General features: G+C 46.0%; 1 protein-coding gene across 25 annotated transcripts in view; it reads left to right on the top strand.

The window, feature by feature from the left end:
* Nucleotides 1–22,001, top strand: part of LOC116764761 — a 430,466-nt gene that overhangs the window by 309,990 nt on the left and 98,475 nt on the right. For 6 of the 25 annotated variants that reach the window (XR_004353005.1, XM_032653674.1, XM_032653670.1 and 3 more), the window contains one exon: nucleotides 16,517–16,671. The exons of the other annotated variants lie outside the window; for them this stretch is intronic. The gene's annotated coding sequence lies outside the window, so the exon portion shown is untranslated. The remainder of the gene's footprint in view (nucleotides 1–16,516; nucleotides 16,672–22,001) is intronic. 25 annotated transcript variants of the gene reach the window in all.

Here is a 22,001-nt window from a genome sequence, read left to right as displayed (position 1 = left end):
GTTGCGAGCAACTCATTCCTTCATTCCTCCCTTCATTGAACTGTGCCCTCCTGTGTCTCCATCACTGACCAGAGTACGTATCATTCCAGTCTCACAGAGCTTTCAATCTGGCGACATAGTTACAAAGCAGGCAAGCAAATGCATATGTGATTATAATTTGAGATAAATTTGGAGATATAAAAATGGGGTATAGGGACAGAGGGTAACAGAAGAGGGTCTTCCCTTAGTTTAGGGGGTCAGGGAAGGGAATTCTGGGGCTGAAGGGCTAGTAGGAGTTACTTAGTCCAAGAACAAGGGAGAGAATTTGGTTTGGACAGTAAGGCGCAGTTTGGCCTTATTTCATGGTAGTGTTAGTGGTGACTGTGTATGACGTTGACACCGGTGAAAATTGCAGCTATTATATCACATTGAAATTATGGTAGTTATTAGACCCATTGCTGGATCTTGTTAGTTAATGCCTTGATAAAGAAGCACATGTTGAGACTTCCCTGGCGGCGCAGTGGTTAAGAATCCGCCCACCAATGCAGGGGACACGGGTGCGATCCCCGGTCTGGGAAGATCCCACATGCCGCGGAGCAACTAAGCCCGTGTGCCACAACTACTGAGCCTGCGCTCTAGAGCCCGTGCTCTGCAACAAGGGAAGCCACCACAATGAGAAGCCCGTGCACCGCAATGAAGAGTAGCCCCCACTTGTCACAACTAGAGAAAGCCCACGCACAACAACAAAGACCCAACACAGCCAAAAAATAAATAAATAAAATAAATTAAAAAAAAAAAGAAAGAAATACATGTTTATTGCTACATCGCAAGTGAATTCTTTAAGGGATGTTTTTCAGAACAGCTTTAAGTTGACGGCAAAACTGAGCAGAAACTACACAGATTTCCCATAAACCTCCTGCCCACCCCCCCCGCCCCTTATACACATAGCTTCCACCGCTATCAAAATCCCTCACCAAAGTGGTACATCACACATATATTTTTATTTTTTTAATTTTTAAATTTTAATTTTTTTAGACTTTTTTTTGATGTGGACCATTTGTAAAGTCTTTATTGGATTTGTTACAGTATTGCTTCTGTTCTAGTTTTCTGGCCGCGAGGCAGGTGGGATCTTAGCTCCCTGACCAGGGATCGAGCCCACACCCCCTGTATTGGAAGGCGAAGTCTTAACCACTGGACCACCAGGGAAGTCCCCACATATATTTTTAAAATAATATTTTGACAACTGTATTTTGATATAATTTGTTTCCTTTGTAATCCTATGCATTTTATTTTATACACTAACAAACATCCCAAGCAGGGCTCCAGAAGCTTCCCCAGCAGTTCGGAGAACAGAAGGGCTAAGGCAGCAGGCCAGAGAAGGGAGGCAGCCCCAGTGCAGCAGGAGCAGGGCCAGCCATGGAGATGGTGGCAAGATGACACTGCAGGGACTGAAGGGCCTTGAGGGTCACAGTGAGGAACTGGATTTTCTCTTATGGACAATGGGAAACAGTTGGAAAGTTTTAAGCATAGATCAACTTCATGATTTGACTTCATTAAAACATTACAAGGATACCACCACCACCACCACCACCAAGAGCTTCCTCATTGTTGCAAGTAAGTAAAGGAGTCTAGGGTTGGTAAAGATAAAACAGGGAGATTTGCAACTTGGAGTAGTGTGATGGCAAGTGAAATGTTGAAAAGGGAAATGGAGTTAAGATATCCTTTAAAGGTGAAATTGGAAGCTTGTGGCAATGAATTCACTGTGGGAGGTGTGAGAAAAAGAAGTGTCAGGGATGATCCCATGGCCTCTTACTTAAGTCACCACTAGTGCACGATGGTGCCATTGTCCATGATGAAGAAGGCAGAGGAGGACCAAGTGGAAGAGGAACGTTCAGTTTCTGACGTGTCGATTGAGGTGCCTGGACGACGTCCAAATGGATGTGTCGAGTAGGTGACTGCATACGTGAGTCTGGAGCTTAAATGAGATCTGGGTTGGGGATAGGAATTTGGAGATGCCAACATACAGATGTCATCGGAAATCACGGAGATGAGTGAGGCTGCCTTAGGTGAAAGTGAGATGAGACGAGGACCCAGAATGTCTCTGTGAACTTCAAAATCTAGACATGGTGTAATAATAGGTTATCATAATGACCTTACAAAGAGCCAGCATTCATGGAGGGCTTACTGTGGGCTAGGCATTGTTCTAAAGGTGCTGCATTAATGTATTTCTTTATTTTCACAATAACTCTATGAAGTAAACAGGTATCCAAGGTCACAGTCAGCCGTTGGAGGAGCTTAGGGTAGGAACCCAGCAATCTGGCCCCAGAACTTCTCCCTCAACCCATGTGGAGCCTGAGACAAAGTAGTCAGAGGTGTCAGGAGATAGAAGGAAAACCAGCAGCATGATGTCTAGAAGCTAAGAGCGGAATATTTCCAGATCGAGGGGTGGTCAGCCTGGTGGCATGCTGCTTGGGTTCAGCAAGACGAACTCCAAAGAGTAGCCATCGGTTCTGGCAACACGGGGGTTGTAGGCAATATCAGAAAAGGCAATTTTGGGGGAGTGGCAGGAAGGTAGGAGTGGAAACTAGTTGGTGTGGCTCAGGGAGAGAGAGAGCTGAGGATGTAGAGATGGCACTGCCTTTCACTGTCCCCTGAGAATAGGATACTTGCAGGTAGTTATAAGGTTTGGAGAAAGTGCGTATAAAGCACATAGCACTGTGCTTAGCACACAATAGGCATGCAATAAATGTTAACAATTTTACTACTTGTCTGCATAAATCTTGAGATCATAAAGGCTTGCAGTATTGGTGACACAGGAGCAGGAATATAAATGCAGAACATTCGGTCAGCCAGCGTATATGTGGGCAGGCACCAAGACACATTCAATAAGAGTTCAGGATGAAGAAAACTAACTCTGCCCCCTGGATGAATTGCCAGGCTGGTACTAGATGAAAGGCATACCTATAAAAAAGGTAATGAACGAGGATGTCTGTGACATACCCAGCGAGTATGCAAACAGGGAGGGTTGAAGGAGTTCAGAGGAAAGATCTCTGGACTTGGATGGGGTGATGCATTTGCCTGGAGAAGAGATGGACTCTATTGCCAGTGCCTCTGTTTCTTCATGAGGAATGAGGGCCTCGGACGGGGGCGGTGGCTTTGGCCGAGCCTTGGTAGGTCAGGCAAAGCTATCAGTCACACATCCTCCTTGTGTGGCAGTAACACTGCACATTTAGAAGTACCTCTCTCCACAGGGCTGAAAGCAATTTGTAAACAGAACTGAATGTATCTCATTACTTCTCTCCGTGCAGCTTCCCATCCTGCTGTGACTGATGGCTGGGCTTGCGGGAAGGAACCAGAGGACCCTAGTGTGACCAAAGACAGCATTGGGGAGCTCCCACAGAAGTAACTTGGAGCTCAGGGTTAGAAAACTGGGTGTAGACATGAGTTCTGCCTTGAGTTCCTCAAAGCAGTTCCTCAAATCCTTCCGTAGAGGGGCAGGGAGTGGAAGCAAACCTCACTCACTCTTGGGTCCTTGAACTGCTTCTGCTTCCTGAAGAAAGGTGGATCCAGCCTTCTGCCTTCAGGGAGGCCATTGGCATTTTCTTTGCTCCTCAGGCCGTGTGATTGATGACTGAGAAAAGCTGGGTTTTTAAAAAATTCTTACAGAGGACTGCCCTCCCTAGACCCCTGTAGCTTTTCAGGGACACCTGACCTGTGGCCTTGACAGGACTTCTAGGAGGGGTCAGGTAATGGAGGGGAAGGGCCAGGTACGTCATGGCAGATGGGCTGCATGACAGAACTGTGAGTGCCACGAGGGGTGGAAGGTGGGTCACGTGATGCACAATCACTCAGATCTCCTGACCACAAACCTTGGACTAATTTGGGGTGCTCTCTGGCTTTCTGCATCACTTGGAGCTTGCCCCAGTGTTTCTGATATTAGCACATTGTTCTCCAGTAAGTCTTCCTTTTCACACGATTTATGTAAAGCCATCAGCAAATGTGCGGGAGTGCCCTTGATAATGCCCGCAGGATCTCTAAGTGCTGGGTCCAGTCTTTGGGAGGGATTATGTAAGGCAGGCCTGGGGAAGACCATGCAGGAACTTGCAGATTTGCAAGAATGTGTATTGTGTGGAATTAAAGTTTTTGCTTACTATTCGATCTCCTCCTAGCCTGTCTAATCCCAGTCATCATTCAAGGCCCAGAATAAGTTCTGCATCTTCTAGAAAGCCCTCCTTGATAATTTTTTTCAGTATTCCTTTATTTTATTTTATTTTGTATTGAGGCTAAGTTCATATAATGTGAAATTAATCATTATTGGCATTTAGTGCATTCACAGTGTTGTGCAATCACCACCTCTACTTAGTTTCAAAACATTTTTATCGCCCCCAAATGAAGCCCTTTTTTCTGTTAAGCAGTTATTCTCCACTACCTCTCCAGCCCCACCCCAGCCTGGCAACCACCAATCTGCTTTCTCTCTCTGTGGATTTACCTATTTTGGCTATTTCAAATCAATAGAATCATACAATGTATATGCCTGGCTTCTTTCAATTAGCATGATGTTTTCTAGATTCATGTATGTTGTAGCATGTATTGGTACTTCATTCCTTTTTTAACGGTTGAATAATATTCCATCATACGTATATACTGCAGCTTATTTATCCATTCATCTGTTGATGGGCATTTGGGTTATTTCCACCTTTTGACTATTGTTAATAGTGCTGCTATGAACACATCTATTCAAATATTTGTTTCAGTACTTTTTTTTTAAACTTCTTTGGGGTATAAGTGTAGGAGTAGAACTGCTGGGTCATATGGTTCTATGTTTAGCTTTTCGAGGAACCAGTAAATTATTTTCCACAACAGCTGAACCATTTTGCATTCCCACCAGCAAAACTTGATCATTTCATTTTATAGTAACTCTTCTACAAAGGAAATTATAGTAACTCTTCTACAAACTCTTCTACAAAAAAGGTATGTTTTACCTGCGTTTGATGCCTTCTGGGTTCTGTATTGTTGTTTCTACATCATCTTTTAACTTGATTCTAATCTCTACAACCTCAAGGATGAATCTTCATTATTTGTTTATTTATTAATTCATGGATTCAATTAGTAGTTAGCATTATGGTTTAGTAGCTAAGAATCCTGGCTCTGGAATCAAACTCCCTGGGTTCAAGTACTGGATCTGCCAGTTGCTAGATGTACCATTTAGGAAATGTTATTTTACCTCTCTGCCTCTTTGTTTCTTCATTTGTAAAATGGGAATAATGATGGTTGTATTAGTTTCATATTGCTGCTGTAGCAATTACCACATACTTTGTGGCTTAACATTGCACAAATGTGTCATCTTATAATTCTGGAGGTCAGAAGTCGGAAATGGGTCTCACTGAGCTAAAATCTAGTATGGCAGGGCTATACTTCTTCCGGAGGCTCTAGGGGAGAGTCTGTTTCCTTACTTTCTCTGGCTTCTAGAGAGTACCTGCATTCCTTGGTTCATGGTCCCCTTCCGTCTTCAGTATCTTCCCTCTTCCATATCACTCTGGCTTCTATCATCACATCTACTCTGACCCTCCTGCCTCCCTCCTTTAAGGATCCTTGTAATGATGTTAGGCCCGCCCAGATAATCCAGGAAAATCTCCCCACCCCAAGATCTTTACTTAATCACATCTGCAAAGCCCCTTTATTCATGAAAGGTAACATATTCACAGGTTCTAGGGTTTAGGTTGTAGACATTTTGGGGGGCCGTTATTCAGCCTGTCACAACCATACTACCTCATAAGATTATTCTGAAGATAAAATGAGATATTTCGCAGAAAGCACCAGTACTCAAAGATATTAGACATTACTGCTGCTCCTACCAATGATGCCTATGCCTATGGCTAGATTAGTACCAAGAACATAGTGAGTGCCCTGTGGGTATCTGGAGACTGTACGTGTCTGACTCCTAAAGTCTCAGTGGTGTTGCCTCCTAAGAATGGACTGCCTTTTCTCAATAGGAACAGTCACTCATCAAACTCCTCATGACAGAGTCCTCCCTGGGGTTCCACTTAGTTCAGACCCATCTCTGTGGGAATCTGAATCCTAAAGCTCTGGTCTATCCCCGGGGTCTTAATTATCTCTGAATTAGAGAGTCAAAAGTTCTGGGTCACAAAAGACACACCTGATAAAAGACTGCCATCCAAAATATACAGAGAACACTTAAAATTCAACAATAAGACAACAAACAACCCAATTAAAAAATGGGCCAAAGGCTTTTAACAGACACCTCACCAAACATATGAGAAGATGCTCCATGTCATAGGCCATCAGGGCAACACAAGTTAAAACAACAGTGAGATACCACTACATACCTATTAGAGTGGCCAAAACCCAGGACCCTGACAGTACCAAATGCTGTAGAGAATGCAGAGCAACAGGAACTCTCATTCACTGCTGGTGGGAATGCAAAATGGAACAGCCACTTTGGAAGACACTGTAATGGTTTCTTAGAAAATTAAACACACTCTTACCGTAGAATCCAGCAGTTGCACTCCTTGGTATTTACTCAAAGAAGTTGAAAACTTATGTCCCACAAAAACATGCACATGGATGTTTATAGCAGCTTTGTTCATAATTGAAAGCAACCACCATGTCCTTTAGTAGGTGAATGGATAAATAAACTGGGACATCCAGACAATTGAATATCATTCAGCACTAAAAATAAATGAGCTATCAAGCCATGAAAAGACATGGGAGAATCTAAAATACATATTACTAAGTAAAAGAAGCCAATCTAAAAAGGCTACATACTATATGATTCTAATTATATGACATTCTGGAAAAGGCAAGACTATGAAGATAGTAAAAAGGTCAGTGGTTGCCAGGGGTTGGTGGGGGAGGGATGAATAGGCAGAGCCCAGAGGATGTTTAAGATAGCAGGAAGACTCTGTATGATACTGTAATAGTGGATACATGTCGTTACACGTTGGTTCAAATCCATAGAATATACAACACCAAGAGTGAACCCTAGGGGCTTCCCTGGTGGCGCAGTGGTTGAGTCCGCCTGCCGATGCAGGGGACACGGGTTCGTGCTCTGGTCCGGGAAGATTCCAAATGCCGCGGAGCAGCTGGGCCTGTGAGCCATGGCCGCTGAGCCTGCGCGTCCGGAGCCTGTGCTCCGCAATGGGAGAGGCCACAACAGTGAGAGGCCTGCGTACCGCAAAAAAAAAAAAAAAAAAAAAGGGTGAACCCTAATGTAAACTGAAGCTTTTGGATGATGATGTGTCAGTGTAGGTTTTCGACTGTAACGAACGTGCCACTCTGGTGGGGGTGTTGATAATGGGGTGGCTGTGCATGTGATGGGGCAGGGGAACATGGGTAGTCTGTACCTTCTTCTCAATTTTGCTATGAACCTAAAACTACTCTAAAAACAAATAAAGTCTTAAAAAAAGTTCTGGGTCCTTGGGAAGACATAGTGAGGCTCAAGAACCCAAGGTTGGAAGAAAGCTACATATGAAGGGAAGAAGATCTGGAACTCGTGTTGAACTATGGAAGCTTCTGAATTGCTGTACATGATGGACTTTTAATCCCAAAGAAAATTCTATTTATAAGAGATATTCCACCAGGAAGCAGTGGAGGGAGGATCCCTAGAACCCTCTCAGTTTGTCTTGCTCCAGGAGATGGGCTCAAGGACAAAGAGAGAATAGGGACAAGAACCTTCAGACCATGACATCCGTGTGGAGTCACTTAGTCCCTTGGGGAGAGAGGGAGATTTTGCTATTGATGTTGTCAGGCAGACTTGCTAATAACTGCATACGCTGTAGTGGCCCCAGTTGAGAGATGTGAAGCTGCTCTCAGATCCTGTGGCAGGGGCAGAGATTCCTTCTCTGTGTGTAACTTAGGGGCCTACGAATAGAGGCCAGGTCCCTGGATGAGGTGGCTGTAGGCGGCAGTGCGGGACACAGGGCTTAGTCCTGGTGAAGAAACTTGAATTCCTTAATTTTCCTCTCTTGGCCTCAGCCACCCCATCTGGAAAAGGTGGGTGGATTGAAGGTCTTGCACAAGTCCTAGCAGCCTGTGATTCTATAATTATATAAAGAGTTATGCCACAGCATTTTAAAATAAATACTCCTCAGATGATTCCTGTGAAGATCATCTGAACAAAGTGTAAATTGTGGATTTTGACTCAGCCCATGGAAAGGTCTGGGTCATGTCCTCCCACTTACGTTTACTCATCTTAACACTTAGAAAAAGCCTTGGGTCTCCTGAGTTCTGAGTTCCTGAGTTTTATCCATATTCTAGTTTTGCCATGACCAGCTGACCCCTCGGGGCTTTAAGAGACTCCAAAGTTCCTAGGGTGGAGGAGAGAGAAGTACTGATGGTCATGGGATATTTCCCAAGAAACAGAGAAATAAAGGTGTTTTACTGGTCACTGTGGTTGTAGAAAAAGAGGACCAGTGGCTCAAAGCCCTGAGGCTGAAGCAGGATTTAGATAGCTTCCCTGCTGGGACCACAAAGGACATGACACTGAAAACCAGAGGTGACCCCAGCGTGCATGACCTATAGGGAAGAGTCAACCCTTTGGGTAGTTTCTGGGACCCTTGAACTTTGAGGGGAAGATGAAGAGTTCTAGGATGAAATGGATCTTCCTAATAGTTGGGATAATATTATACTGCAAGAAGAAAAAATCAAGCCACGTGGGTAAGAGAGGAAGTGGCCCCTCAGGGCCCAGCGTGGGGAGAAGGGAGAACTCAGAAGGCTGGAGGAATGGCAGGAGGGGCTGCATGAGCAGAGGTCCAGGGTCAAGACCAGGCTCCGTGTGTTTGGGGAGCTACACCAGCTGAGTGTTTCTGGGTTGTGGGATGAAGGGGAGGGGGTGATGCGATGGGCTGAGGCTGGGGAGGTCAACAGGGGCAGGCCAGGGAGGCCCCTGTGGACCAGGTAAGGTGTTTGAACTCGATCCTGTGAGGGCATGTGGGTGGGGAGCCTTGCAGGGTATCAGGCAGGGACTCGCCACGGTTCGTTGAAGGTTCATTGCCCTTGCTCTTCGTCAGCAGGTGCACGCTCTCTGTTTCCTTATTCCCACTGCAGCCGCAGGCTCTTCACTCAAGGAATTGTCACTTCAAGCCAAGAACAAGCAGAACAACAAATTCTCAAGAGAAATCTGTGCTTTTCCCAAAGTGTTGCTTGCAGAGTGGGAGGAAAGAAACTTGACACAAGATATTTGGGAGTTTGGGGAAAAATAATGTATTTTGCATGTTGCTGCCAGGCACCCGGGTGTCCTCTTGATGCTTAATTACATCCTGCGTGTTTTCATGGAAAATGCCAAGGCCACAGTGGGTCCATGGCCTCACATCTCCTGCAGCCTCTGAGGATGCCATTCCCCCTCCCTAAATAGTAACCCGCAGAAGCGGAGTAGACTCCATTGCAGTCTAAGCAAGGGCCGCAGGAAAAGCAAATAGGATAAAAGGGAAATAAAGTAACTCCTCTGGCTCGGTCCACGCAGGGGGTGTGGATGCAACAGCATCTGTAGAGGTGGCCGGGACCTCACGTATCCGAATCAGTGACTGATCAGTGACTGTGATGGAATTAGCACCGTGTCGTCATCAGGCACCTTCTCTTTCAGTCCATTTGGCCACTGATGAGCTGTGTGACTTTGGGCAAGTCTCATTTGCTTTCTTTGACCTCCGTGTTCCCACTGGAGGGCTGAGACATAGATATTCTCTTCTTGCTCCAAAATGCCCTGCATTATCACTGGAAGGGTTCTTCCTCCAAGTCTGAGTCCCTCCACCCATTTTATCTTAAACACTTTGTGATGGTGCTTTTTATAACCAGCTACTTCCAAAGAGGATTTGCGTCATCTTACAATATGAGATGCGGTCACGATGGAATCATTAAAAGGCAATTAGTGATCAAATATCATTTGATAGGTGGCGGTGATGGGGTGAAAAATATACCAGAAACCTAGGATGAAAATAGCTTTTTCAAGGAAGTACGAAAGGAGAGCTTTGAGCGCCTGTCTGCTGGAGAGAAGGAAACCCCCCGTCCCATGCTCTGAAGGAGCCCTTTGTGACTGGGGCGCTGGGTGTTTGCTGGCATCTACGTAAGAGGTGCAGCAAGCACTTAAGAATCCAAGTCACCAGCAGCACTTCTCTAAAGATGCAAGATACTCAAGGTACTCTACGTGTGGCTTTGTTTATTTTCCCTCTCTTAGAAATTCCCATTTTCTTTGGCAGAAATGAACAGATGTGTCTCACAAACTGATGAAGGTTGACAGATTTAAGGTTTGCATTGAGCGTTTTCTAGAAAGTGGAAGAAGTAAGCAGGGTCTGCTCTTTCTGGGGGCAGAGGTGAAGCTTGAGCCTCCTTTCCTGAGGTGCCGACCCCCTGCGCTCTGGGGCACCCACGTTTGCGTATGGGATTTGAGTCTCTCTTCTGGTCCAGCTCACCTAGCTGATGCCAAGCAGCCCCAAGGCGATCCTCTCCCCCTGTAAGTAGCCCCTCACCAGCCTCTCCAGGGAGCCAGTGCCAGGATTCTGAACCACTCTTTTCTCCTACTGACCTAGAAAAACCTTTCGGTGGGTTTTGGGAGTCTGCCCTTCCTCTTCTGAAGCAAGCTGAGAAAATGTCACGTACTGAGTGGATCCTCTGCACAGCAACCTGTTGAAACCGACCAGAGAAAATGAAAACTTAGCTTGAAAACGAGCACGTTTTATGTTCTGCGGCTGCCGCATCAGGAAGCCCACATCTGGTGCCTGAACTCTGGCAGAGACGGAAAGCCGTCCTTCAAATGACTGTCATTCTGACTCCGCATAAATTCGGGAGCTGCTCTGGGAACTGAGGGCTCTAAGACCTACTCTCCCTCCACTGCATGTGCATGTAGCTCACATGAAGGGTAATATAAGATACGTGGGCACTCAGACACCAGCAGAATTTAGCTCGTAGCATGGTGGAAGCATTATGTGTGTGTATGTGTTTAACTTAGGGCTGGAAAAAAATGCTAAATGAAGAGCTCAGAACATCAGCTCTATATCCATCCTTAATACTGTGTGACTTTTAAATCTGCAAGGGTTCACTTCAGTCTAATCAGGCTGCACACAGGATGGAGGCTGAACTGAGAGGCTCACGTGATCCCACACTCAGCATAGAGGTTGGTGGGACTGGTGCTTTGGGCATCTTCTAACCAGGAAAGCCCAAGAACTCGAGTCCTGTTAACACCTTCCTTGCTATTCCTCCTAATTTCCTCCTGTCTACTGAAGTCTTCCTCTGCCAACATTAAAACATTAACTCCCTTTCTGTCTATAGTAACTCTGATTCATATTCTCATCTTCCTTCCTCTTTGAAATTTCCCTTGAATCCTCAAACCAGCAGTAATTATAGGATTGTAAACTCAGGGCAGCTCAGGGCTGGTGGGGCCTTAGAAAACGCTTCACTTCCCCTCTCCTTCAAGGGAAGGGATTCCTTAGAAAGTATCTTTCACTGGTGGCCCTCCGCCTTCTGCTTGAACACTGCTGGTGACGGGAAGCTCACTACCTTGTGTGCAGTGTACTACTCAGGAATTTGTGCTCTGGAACCAAATGGAGCTGGGTTTGAAATCCACTCTGCCACTTACTCAGTGGTTGTTCTTTGGCAGTTTTTGCAACCTCTCCAAGGGACTTCATCCCGAAAATGGAGTTAATAATAGTATCTACTTGTTAGGCCTAGCCTTGGGTTTTGACCAAACGTGTGCCTTTTAGAGGCTAGCGTTTGTAAAAGATACTTTTAGGGAAATTGTGTCTTTGTACTTTTAAAGAAGTCAAGGTTTAGAGATACCTGAACTCTGAGTCAAGGTTTAGAGATATACCTGAACTGTGAAATAAAGCCTGCATATCTACATAGACATTTACACAGACACACAGTCCTCTCCAGACAGTGGATATAGGGTGTGATATTTGTTTGCTAAGGCTGCTGGGAGGCTTAAACAATGAAATTTATTGTCTTGGCAAGGTTGCTTCTTCCCGAGGGCTGTGTAGGAAGGATCTATTCAAAATCTTCCCCCTTGCCTTGCAGAGGGTGCTTCTCCCTGTCTCCTCACATCATCTTCCCTCTCTGCACATTTATTTCTGCATCCAAATTTCCCCTCTTTATAAGGACGGCAGTCATATTGGATTAGGGCCACCCTAATATCCTCAAGGTTAACTCGATCACCTCTGTAAAGATCCCATCTCCAAATAAGGTCACACGCTGAGGTACTGGAGGTTAGGATGCCAGCATATCTTTTATATGTGTGGGACACAATTCACTCTGTAACGCTAAGCAATGGACAAGGTACCAGGCTGGCCATTCAGGGGCCTTGGCTTGGGTCTAAGTTCTATCGATGACCAATTGTGTGATTCTGGCTGAGTCTCTGGACCTGCATTTTCCCCACTGAGACATGGGTGGATTGACCTGAATGGCCACTGAGGTCCCTTCTACCCTAGAGTGCTATGGTTTGAGTGGCCCATTTGTTTTTAAAATGAACTGACAGAGATTCTAAGCATGAGGTCAGATAGTGAGGGGACAGGGGTTTCTGAGCAGAGAGGCTTATGCTGTTCGGTCGCCCTCAGATCACACCATCTGGGTTGCAAGAAAAGGACAACAGCTTTCCATGTTCTGAAAGAATCCTTTCTTCCTCTAACATCCTGCTTCCAATCCTGTTGCTTGGGGAATGGCCCAATTTTAGCTACAGTGCTGTATTTTGAAGGCCCTAAAACTCCATAAAGCATTGATTTGGGATGAGGTAGCTGAGGAATTCAGTGAATTTAAGAGCAGATTTGTAGTATTTCATAAAAATAAATCAACTTTTACTTTTTATGGGAACAAACTTTTTTTTTTTTGTGTGTGTGGTACGCGGGCCTCTCACTGCTGTGGCCTCTCCCGTTGAGGAGCACAGGCTCCGGACGCGCAGGCTCAGCGGCCATGGCTCACGGGCCCAGCTGCTCCACGGCATGTGAGATCTTCCCGGACCAGGGCACCAACCCGTGTCCCCTGCATCGGCAGGCGGACTCTCAAACACTGCGCCACCAGGGAAGCCCGGGAACAAAGATTTTTTAACTGGGAGAGTTGTGTTTTTTTCCCCCTCTAATTCTTAGAACAGTCTTGTAAAAATGGTACCCTGTAGAGTCCTTTGCGCATTTCTGCCTCTTGTCATTTCTGTTGAAGTCTTTGTAGGATGGTTTTATTTTTGTTAAGTGATAGTGTTTAAATGTTGATCCATGTCAACAGAACACCGAAGCCATCAACACATAATTGCATTATTAATTCTCATTTCAATGAGAAAGCTGCCTTGTAATCACTTGTTATTTAACCCTGACTGTAACCTTTCCAGGAAAGAAGAGGACAGGTTGACAGATCCAAGCCACTGTCATATCCCTCCAGAGTGGCAAGCCTCTCTGTCACACAACATGGTACTGGGCACACATCAAGATTTTCATCAATAGAAAGGGAGATAGGTGTTGGATGTAAGAATCTAGACTTAAGCCTATGGAAGGAAAACTTTAGTTGACGTTTGTGGAATGTAACTTGGAGATCCTGACTCAAAACAGATGTACCCTGGGGTGGTGACTCTCATTTTGATGCACTCACTGATGCAGTGAAGTGTGTGCCAAAGTCTTCTCTTGGGGAAAGTAACTATGTCTTGGGGTTGGGAACAAGGTGTCTTCCAATGGGGAGGAGGCTTCCCTCGCAGATCCATACAGTGATGGAGGAGGGAATGAGGGCCAAGGTCTGAGGTCTCCCAGTCAGTGCTGCCTTGGCCAGAAAACTGCTGTTGTGTCACATCTTACAGTAGGGATGTGGCTAGCCGCCCCCTCCCTCCTGAAGTGGGGAAGCAAGTACTGTGGAAATCTGGGTACCACTGGGAGCTTATAGGAAAGAATGTTTTTCATCATCCAGAATCTCAAAGCCTGGCCTGTCTGTGGAGACGGTGAGACGTTTAGGCTGTATCTGTATTTTACTTCATTCCTTTGTGATTAAGTTGCCAATGGTGTTGTCTTGACTCTGATCAAGGAGATCTCCCGGCTTGCTCTTCTGCCAGGAGGGGCCCTAGGAGCTCAGATTGACTCAAGAGCAGCAGAGACCGCTGCCTCTGCTGCTGGAGCACCTAGCGAGCCTGGGTCAGCATCCTTAATTTCAGGCCAAGTTATGACTAACTCAGCCTGCCTCTCATTGCAGCCTGAAGAGCAATTGATGCATCACAGGAACTTCTGGAAAATATTCTGATCAGGGAAAATTGATTTTATAGTTACTAATGTGAAATCTTAGTAAGTGAAGCATCACAATCATGGTTGTGAGAACCTTTAAAAATGACAGGATTTCCTTTTTTGTGTGTCTATAACCAGGGAAGTCCCAGGGATGGGGCTTAGTTGAAAACGCTTCTGCATGTTGAGGGAGCTGGGCTGGTCCATGACTATATGAGAAGAGGCTCCTTTGGGAACAAGTGTGAACTGGGTTTCAAAACTCTTCCCTGAATTGGGGTTGGCATAACTCTGTCATTTCTACTGAGACCAGGAATTGATTATTCTTCCATTGCTCTACCTTCCATGTCTTTTCTCTCTGAGAACAAGGCAGAGACCAGGTCTCTACCTCTCGCTCCTTCCCATCTTCCCATAAAGCTCCCCATTCATCAGAGTCTTTTGTGGTCCTTACTTGTTCACTAATAAATGCTTATTCCTCTCTGAAAACAACCAGCTGTATTTAGCCAGCCGTAGCTCCTCCCCTCACCCCGCCCACCTCCATCAATATCACTGTCTTTGCTCTTTGGATGCCAAGTCCCCAGACAGGAGACATAAGAGGGTAGGATGATGTTTGGGGCTTAGAGGTTCTATCCTTTCACAAGCAAAAGCTGGGTTAGCATCCAAAAACCTTTCTCGTTAGGGGCTGGTCTTCTGCTCCCAGCTGCCCTCTGGGAAGATGGGCAATGATGCTATTGACTGCATCCTGTCAGGGGTCACTGGGAAAGAACAAGCAAGGCCACTCTGCATCATGTTGGATCCAGTTTGGTCACATCCAGAGGCATTCCCTGAGGGGCCAACATGTGCCAGACTTTGGGCTTCGTGGCCATGAACCTGCTGCGCTTCCTGTTCTCAGGATCTCAACCTCTTGAACAAGACAAGTTACCCACCGGGAAAACTGCCTTATCTAAGACCTGGGATTAGCGTCTGCCGCAAATACTTCACAGCAAGGAATCCATACTTGTTTTGATGATAATTAAATGAAGGAAGTGCCAAATGGCTACTAGGAAGGAATTTCCAGGAGGAAAAGTGCTCTGAGATCTGGGGAAGTCAACAGAGGATGTTTGGCAATGGCTCAGGTAGCCCTGCAAGACCTGCAGGGGTTGAGCAGACAGAGAAGCACAGGAGAGGCTTCCGGGCAAGAGATTGGCCCCAAGGCTAGGAGGAACAGTGCAGAACAGAAATGGAGCTGAATATATATATATATTTCTTTTAAAAACGTTTTTAAAATACTTTTTTTTTTTTTTTTTTGCGGTACGCGGGCCTCTCACTGTTGTGGCCTCTCCCGTTGCGGAGCACAGGCTCCGGACGCGCAGGCTCAGCGGCCATGGCTCACGGGCCCAGCCGCTCCGCGGCATGTGGGATCTTCTCGGACCGGGGCACGAACCTGTGTCCCCTGCATCGGCAGGCGGACTCTCAACCACTGCGCCACCAGGGAAGCCCCTAAAATACTTTTTAAAAAATTTTCTTTTCCTCATTTTACTCTTTCATCCCATTTTTGCTACTGCCCCCCACCCTCCCCCCACTCTCTGATTTCCTCTTTGATGCTATGTTTTTTTAAAACAGGCTGGGAACATGCTGCATTTTAAAGCCTCTCCTGCCTGCCAAGTTGTCCTCCCAAGTCCTCTAAGCTCCACATGCAGCCAGAGTGACTTGAGGATGAAGCTCATTAATAATGTGCATAGGAAATCACATCCTCTGTAGGAGGCTGGGAGATGGGGGCTCTGCCTCTGTCACTGAGCTTTCAGAAATGGCAGCTCACCAATAGAACACCCCGGCCCTACAGCCTGAAGGTGTCCTGGGGGGAGATTTCTTGGGTGAAATTTCTCCATCCACGTGGGGCCTCAACGAGAGGAGCTTGGTCTCCCTGAGAATAGTTGCTTCCTTGCCCAGCATCTTTGCGGACATTTCCAGTTGGGGGAGGGGGATGTCCAACGGCATGTCACTTAGCCTGAGTACACCCATTAGTTATAATTAACCAGGCTGCTGCAATGATGACAAATAAATGTAGCACCAAAAGGACTGTGTAGATATTCGGAGCCAGAAGAGCAGTCTTCAGACGCGAATTAGCCAGGCTTTCCTGCTCTGGAGGGGCTCAGGGGAGGCAGGTCTTCTCCCAGGTGGATGTCCTCGCATTCTCAAAGGGTGATGCTCCCTGAGAGCAGATTCATCTTGAGTCTATTTCAGGCAACATCCTCAAGCCCTGGGACCCTAGGAGCATCTCCTTACTTTTTCTAATATTTGCGAGCCATTTTCTTCCCCCTGCTTCATCCTGAATGCATTTGCATCATCCATCTCTGGCTTCCTTCTAGGAGGTCAAGAGGCCTGCTGTTCACAACAGGCTTTCCCTGTGATCAGCCACCATCAATGCCCATGCTCCTGCAGGATCCCAAGGAAGAGCACACGTCGAGACCTCAGCCCTTCAGCTGGAAACCTTTGGGTGGTCTCCCCGGACAGCCATCATCAGGTGAAGCCTAATCCCGCCTTGTGCGCTCGTGGTTAATATATCATGGACACCAGCCGGGCTATTTTCTTTTATGTTTCAAAAGGCTGTGCTGTTGTGTCTTTGATATCCCCTAGGCCCCAAGTAGGCAGCGTTTCACTAGACTTCTTGAAATATGGACACAAAATTTTCAGGGGAAGGAGGGGTATCAAAACCTTAACATAGAAATAAATTGGGAGGGGAATGATGGATGACGGGAAGGTTCCCTGAGCAGACTACAGGGAATCAATAGGAAAGACTATTATTTGTAATAATAAGAGTCAATACAGAATGAGCGTGGCTATGTGTCAGTTATTGTGTTGGTCCTTTTCATGAGGGCAGCATGGGGTGATTGTTAAGAGCATGACCATCATTCAGTGCCTGGCTTTGAATCTTAGCTTTGCTGCTAGCTAGTGGGGTGACCTTAAGCAAGAAGCTTACCTTTCCTGTGCCTTAGATGCCCCACCTGTAAAATGGGGGCTAATAGTATTACCTACCTCCTAGGATCGTTGTGACAACTAAGTGAGACGATTTACGTAAAGTGTACAGAATTGGATCTGTATCTTGTGAAGGTTAGTGAATTCTATCACCTGGGCATTTTCCCATCTTTAGGGATTATTATCTCCACAATGTTGCTATAATCACACACCCATGTATTTACTTAATATTTAAAGACATTGTAAACTTAAAAAGGTATGAATATAACATACTGAAAAGTGCACAAATCATAGATGCGTAAATCAATAAATTATCATGAAAAGTCAAGAAACAGACCAGGGTAAGGGCCTTGGACACCCTTCTCATGCTTCCCTACAGCTTCTCCAGAGGTACCCCTATTCTGACTCTCACACTCTGTCATTTAGTTTGCGCACTATACATATGGGATCAGTGTGTATGTTTTTATGTATGTCTGATTTATATAATTCAGTTTCGTGTTTGAAAGCATAGCTCTGTGGTTACATATAGCTGGGGTTCATTTATTTTCCTTGCTGTGTAGTATCCCATTGCACGAATACAGCACCATTATATATTCTGCTGTTAATATTTATTTATTTATTCTGTGGTTTATGGACCTTTGTGTTGTTTCCAGTTTCTGGCTATTACAAATAATGGTAGTATTAACATTTTTATACATACTTATTAAAGCACATGTATGCTGACTGTATATTTAGGAGTGTAATTGCTGGGTTATGAGATGTGACATCCAGCTGTAGGAGGCAGTGTCAAATAGGCTTTCCAGTGGTTGTACTATTTCATTATTTGTAGATCTTTTTATTGATTTGTAGAAATTCTTTATATATTCTGGATACAAACCCTTTGTTGGTAACATGTATTACAAATACCTGTCACACTCTGTGTAAACTTAGTTTAAATTTTAGATTTATCTTAAGCAGTAATATTTGTGAAATTGAGTTTGATATTACTTTTTACTGAAAGATATATGTATATTAGATAAAAGTTTGCCCCTGCTTCAACTAAAATTATTTCCTCTACTCCTGATGGCATGCCTTCTCATCCTTCAGGAAAACTCCATTATCTCATTATTAAATGAGATAAAAGAACCTCTTTGGTAGGTACCATTGTTACCCCTGTTTTCTAGGTTTGGCATTAGAGGCACTGAGAGGTTTCATAATTTACCCAAAGACACAGCTGACATGAGGACCAGGTGTAGTTGCTTCCAGAACTCATATTTCTTCTGTCATGTCACTGGTCAGCAGGCTATTTTATCATCTGTTGTACACTCTGGATCCTTGAGAGACCCTCTGCATCCCTACAGAGACTTGAATGTAGTGGGGTCCTCAGTAAACATTTGGGGGTGGATGGATGGATGGATGAGTTGGTAGATGGATGGATGAATGGAAGGATGGATGACGTGGAGAGTCAGTGTTTTCACAAAAGCTCGCTGCCCATGGAGGAGCCCATCCTCAGGCCAGGGCCAGGGTGTCTACAGCCTGGACCGTGATCCCACAGCAACCCTGCCATGGCCTTTCTCTCCTCAGTGGCCTGAAGGTAGAGAGATAAGAACAGAACTGGAGCTGAGGTGAGGAAATGGCAGTCCCAACCTTGCCCTTGCCGGGGAGAAGTGTGATCTCACCTTCATCAGCGCAGGGGCTGTTTTAGGAACTCTTGCTTGCAGAGGAAGCAGACACTAGTGGTCTGCCTGCTCTGATGAATTGTTAAACCAGCTCTGTCTACATGTGAGGACCAGGCTTGGGATGTGGGCTCTCCTTTGGGATGCCTTACATACCATGGATGGGGGACCATTCTCTGCTCTCTCTCCGGGAAGACAATGGGCAGATTCAAAGATCAATTCCCATGTTGTTGAGACCCACTGTGTTTGATCTTGCCTCACTCATGCTTTCCTTTTGCACAGTGAAACTTGCCCTTGTTCACTTGAACATTTTCTAGCTCTGTCCCAGGAGCTGATCTGGGTGTTGCTGTAGAAAGGATGGTAAATTGGATTCTGTCTAAAGAGCACAGATGAGGACCTCACAGGGAGAGCTCTGCTAGAGATTTTGATGGGGTGATTTTGAGCATCACTGTTCCTGGCTTTAACTGTCTCTTGAGGCATTTGTTGAAACTTTGTTCATACTCCGTAGCTACCAGAACCTTTTCCCATTCTGAGTGCTGGTGACGTGCTGCTCTGGACTCTTCCTGAGCACTTGCCTGGGAAAGTGCTTGTTGCATTTAATAAATTGCATTGATTTATTGCCTTTATTGATCTGTTGAAGCTCTCTGTATTATCAGAGGTTATGGCCTTCTTAGGAGAACATGGAAGGCCTCTTCATTAGCATTCATTTTTCTATGAGGCTTTGGAGGGTGAAATACCAAGATGCACAGTGTTCATTCTGGTGATATATTGAGCACCGTCCGGGTGAACAATGGCTTCGGTATAAATCAGGTGGAAGGAAGGAACTGAGGCCATTTGCCATAGGCTTGCAGGAGTTTTTGTGATGAAATGAGGAGGCTACTTTCCTTTCCTTCGGTGATGACAAGCGCCTCTCTTAATTTTCCACAAGGAAGTAGCAGCAGGCTGAAGGGGCTCTTTGGGGAGAAGCATACCTCCACAGGCAGACCAGTCTATGATGTTTTAGCGTATCCCACTTAAGGCTTGTGCTGTGACAGCAGGTATATCACTTGGCACTTCTGTGCCTGTGCTTCTTGTCTGTGTTCGTTTGTGCCCTGACCTTCACAGCGACAAGCTTTCTTTCTATCTCTCTGCTTCCTGCCCCAGATCCAGCCCCAGTCTGAAACTGACTCTGAAGCTTCCTGCATGCAGCAGGCCCTGAGTTTCAGGGAGAAGCCCCGATGAACCCAAGAGAGATGCCAAGAACCTACGGGGGCGTTGATCCTTGACCCTTCCACCACCTTCCTAGGACCTGCCTTAGGCTCCTTTCTTCTTCCAGGAGAAGCCTCGTAGAGTCCGGTACCTGCCTTCACCTCCTTACAGAGGATGTTGTGGGCTTAGGAACCCAATCTCTGGAAGCTTTAGATCCTGACAACTGTACATCCTTCTGCCTGCCTCATGAATGTGTCTCAAACCTCTGTGGATCTTTTCCACATCTGGCCAGAACCACTTCCCTCTTTTTGTACACTTACAGAGGAGAACATGCTTCCACTCCAGGGTACCTCAGGCCAGCATCTGTGGGGACCAGAGACAGTTCTGAGTTTGAATATAGTCCCAAGCTGTGTGACCTTGGGAAGATTACTTAATTTCTCTGAGCTTCAGGTCCCTTATTTGCATGAGGGGGTTAATAATGCCAAACTCAAAAGATTATCGCAAGGACTAAATGAGTCAGTGTTTGCCAAGTGCTTACCGTGTCTGACACGTAATATCAGTGCAAACAATGTCAACTATCATTATTAGCGAAGTTTCTCTAAATGCGCATTAGTTTCTCTAAACACGCACTCAAAGCTGTGACCAGCTATGTGCCCTGTTAACTGTAGGCTCTGAGGGTAAAATTGTGAGTGAAACTGACACGCCCCTACCTGCAAGGAGCTTACTGTTCAGTAGATGAGACTGGCAGTGAAACAGACAATGAAAATGAGAAGTAATATGGGTGGTGGAGGGGTGGTTATCACTGATTATAATATGAGCTTATAAGAGGGGCTTCTAATACAGTCTAAGATCTGGTACCAGCCCTCCCCAGGCTGAGTGGAGCTGCTAGAAGCTGATCAGGACAGGAAAGGCTAAGGAGTAAAGGCAGTGTTGGAAGCCTTCTGTTTATAGATAAGCAATCATATGTAAAATCTCCAACCGTGGGCTTCCCTGGTGGCGCAGTGGTTAAGAATCCGCCTGCCAATGCGGGGGACATGGGTTCGAACCCTGGTCCGGGAAGATCCCGCATGCTGCAGAGCACCTAAGCCCATGTGCCACAACTACTGAGCCTGTGCTCTAGAGCCCACGAGCCACAACTACTGAGCCCATGCGCCACACTACTGAAGTCCGCACGCCCAGATCCCGTGTTCCACAACAAGAGAAGCCACCACAATGAGAAGCCTGCACACTACCAGGAAGACCCCCACTCGCCGCAACTAGAGAGAAAGCCCACGCGCAGCAACAAAGACCCAACGCAGCCAAAAATAAAATAAATTTATTAAAAAAAAAAAATCTCCAACCCCCTTCAACTTTGGCCAACCCCGGCATGGAAGATCCTTCCACTCCCACGATGTCACTTTGTCCTTTAAAAATGGTACATGATCAGCCTGATTTCTCTTGGCGATTGTTTATAATATCAATACTTGCCCAATGTCTTTCTTCCCTGTTGGAATGGGTGCCCCCTACAGGCAGGACTCAGGGCTGTCAGTTACATCCATAGCACTCAGCACAGGGTGTGATACTTTTTCATGCTCAGTGATATTCATAAATTAAGTGAGATGGAGCAGACACTGAGATTTGCTGCACCCTGCCTTTCAGAAATGCGTGAGGGCTCTGTATATCTCACTCCTTTTCCCTCCTTCCCACAGCTGGTGGCTGGCTCACAGTGGGGAGGCTCTGGGCCCTTCCCACCACCAGGGTTGGAGCTTGAGCCGGGAGTTGTATTCATCACAGAACAGTAGCAGCCAGCACCCCACTCCCAAAGCTGGTTTTGCCCCCTTTGCTCTGGCACTGGGCTCCTAGCTGCTCAAGGCTGCCTGTACTTCGTATCTGATAATCGATGCTGCCATTATCTTTGGAGGAAATGCTGCCCAGTGATACCACACACTGAATCGATTAAAAGCAGAACTTTGAGCTCATCGGTTTGGAGAGGTCTCCGCAGAGTGGAGACCTTTAATGTGGTCCTGATGCCTGCCGGAGACCCCCTCTGTAGCGC

Source organism: Phocoena sinus, chromosome 13, assembly GCF_008692025.1.
Source record: "Phocoena sinus isolate mPhoSin1 chromosome 13, mPhoSin1.pri, whole genome shotgun sequence".
NCBI classification, from domain to species: Eukaryota; Metazoa; Chordata; class Mammalia; order Artiodactyla; family Phocoenidae; genus Phocoena; species Phocoena sinus.
This window is presented reverse-complemented; position numbering and strand designations above follow the sequence as displayed.